Source organism: Andrographis paniculata, unplaced genomic scaffold (genome assembly GCF_009805555.1).
Source record: "Andrographis paniculata isolate CXL003 unplaced genomic scaffold, ASM980555v1 Contig59END, whole genome shotgun sequence".
Taxonomy (NCBI): Eukaryota; Viridiplantae; Streptophyta; class Magnoliopsida; order Lamiales; family Acanthaceae; genus Andrographis; species Andrographis paniculata.
Genome location: NW_026137594.1, coordinates 5,517,402 through 5,520,338, shown reverse-complemented (window position 1 = coordinate 5,520,338; position 2,937 = coordinate 5,517,402).

The following is a 2,937-nucleotide window of genomic DNA, read 5'->3' as shown; positions in this document are numbered from 1 at the left end:
AAGCATGATTCTTAAATCGGTTGGTACTTGACCTTAGGGGATTTACAACGAGACTTCAGCGACACCCGACGAAGAACATTATAAGCAAAAAATCTACTGTCACTAGAAATTTCTGTGTCCCAATAGACAAGCGCCTATGCCCCATGAAATTTCTGTGTCTGATACCTCTCTTTAATCGGAGTTGAATTCAGAACAGCAACTAAGCAGGTCGACAAGGCTCCCACGTACTTAGCTACGTTAAACTACCCGGAATCTAATTGTGACGCGAAACAGGGCTGAAATAGTCGATTCTTCTATCGGTCTTCCGCAACCTTGCCGAAATCTAACTTGAACAATTCAAATTGAACATGAAATTTTTGGGTGAATGTGAGGTGGAGAAGTGTAATAGGAATTTTACTAGCTAAAATAATACTCCCTCCGTCCCTTAACAATCTATCCATTTTTTCCATTTTGGTCCGTCCCATAACAAAGTATCCATTTTTTTTTAGTAATTGTACTATCTACCTAACATTACAAATACCCTTCTAATTTACAATATATTACACAAATGCCATTACTTTTATATCATACAATACTAATAGGGTTAATTTAGTCTTTTTATCTTTATTTATACTTTATCCCAATATAATACTATATTTCTAAAACTTCGTGCAAAAAACAAATGAATATTAGATATGGGACGGAGGGAGTATGCTGGAATTAAAAGAAAAAGAAGAGAAAATCAATTTACTTGCGACACAAAACCGAAAATCCCGTATTATTAAACTAGATAAAAATATGGAGAAAAAATAAAGAAAATTGAGTGTATGGAATGATGGAATGTGTATGATTATGTATATTATTGTGTATATATATGAGTGTATATATGGTGCGTATATATATACAATGAAATAGATATATATAAGGGATTGAAGCTTCTAGAAGTATGGCTGTTACAACTGCCCATAAATAACTATCTATAAAAATAACTACTAACATAACAACTAATAACTTACTAAAAACTACTTATTTTCTAGAAAGTTCTAGAATAAAAATTACATAAAATAGTCAAAAATTGGCTAAAAAGTAGTGCATGAATTTAATTAGGGAAGCTGAGAGAGTGCAATAAATGCAAGAGCTGAGAGAGCTTGGGCATTAAATGCAGCCGCTGACCCAACGGAAATAAATGCAGCCGCTGCTCACTCAAATTTACGCACAACCGTCGCTTCGCTTAATTTTACGCAAGGGTTTTCGTGCTCGCTTACAATTTCCATGCGGCCGTCATTCTTTCCGCGAGGCGGAGCTTGCTTTCCGTGGCAGCCGCCACTTGTTTTCCTAGCAGTCGCCGCTCGTGTACTTTTATGCAGCCGCCGATGGAATTCTACGCTCGCTCAAATTTCTGCAAAACCGTCATCGCTTTCCGTAAAGTCGGCGCTTGTTTTCCGCACCAAAGTTTCCGTGTAGCTGTCGCTTCGCTCACTTCTACGCCAAAGTTTCCGCGCAGCCGTTGCTGGAATTCTGCGCCATGGTTGACCGTTGACTATTGACTTTCGCGTGTTGACTTTTGTTGACTTTCGCATTGACGGCTGTTTTTTGCTCGTGGAGCCATTTATTCGCTTTTCAAGGCCAATTTTGGACTCTCAAACTAGTTTTCAAGTATTAGTTCATCCGTATAAATAATAAACACCTTATAAATATTTATTTAAATAAATAATTCTTATTAAATATAATTAATTTAGCCAAAATTAAATACTTAAATATCACATAAATAATGCCTAAAAATATAATTCAACGAACATATCAATTAATTTAATTTATACACCAAATAAATTATAAATTACATTTAAAAACTAATAAATTAATATTCTACACATAAGATGAAATAAATACAATTATTAGAATAAATTAACATAAATAATACCAAAATTCGACATAAATAAATGATTAATTAAATAAATATAAGCTATAAAATATGACAAAATCAAGAGTTATCACCCCTGTCGAAGGTCACACAACAATGGGCTCCGAAGAACGGGGATAAACTTTCGAATGAAAGGGATCCCTTAAACAACATCAAACGAAGATCTTATCCATGGTAGGGTTGTTTCCACCAGAATTCAAGGCCTCGGAATGATCACAAGAGTTAGAGAGATTTGTCGACAAAGAGCCTATTGCCGAATGAAATGATGTGGCGATTATGATGGAATTCAAGAGACTCGGGCCTGGCCAACATCAACATGTCAAACCTTTGTACATCTGGGCCTTGATGAATGGTCTTCCACTTGGTTGAGTCCTAGTAGACGGCGGAGCGATTGCAAATTTGATGCCAATTGGGGCTTTATAGAAACTTGAAATGACTAGAGAGATTTGATTCCCACACTCGTACAGCTTACCGATTTCATGGGAAATTCTTATGAACTTAAAGGTATTATCACCGTGAATGTTCAGGTGGGAACAAAAAAATGCCATCAATGTTTGTGGTGATTAATAGTAGGCCATTATATTCAGCCCTCTTTGGGGCAAGATTGGATTCACAAATGCGAGTGTGTGCCATCAACACTCCATCAAACGTTGATATTTTGGGATGGCGATGAAGTCCAAGAAGTAAAGGCCCATAATAGTCCATTTTTTACGGAAGTGACCACAGTTGATGCAAGCGAACGGCTCAGAGCAAAAGGACATGGGCTCAATGGAAACGATTGCCCAACCCTTTTGAGAATAACATTGTTGAACATGGTCCAAAAATACCTGAACATGAAAGAAGCTTGGCTAGAAGTTGAAATTGGAAGAGGCTTCAGGACCCCGCAGGAGACTAGAGCCTCTTCAAGGCGAAGCCTCCCAGTCTGCCAAGCCACTTCAGAGCAGACCAAAGCCTCATAATCCGCTAGAGCCCTCTACTCGCCATATAGCAAGACTCCAAATGATGAGGCTCTAGAGGATTAGGCTTCAAACGAAGTA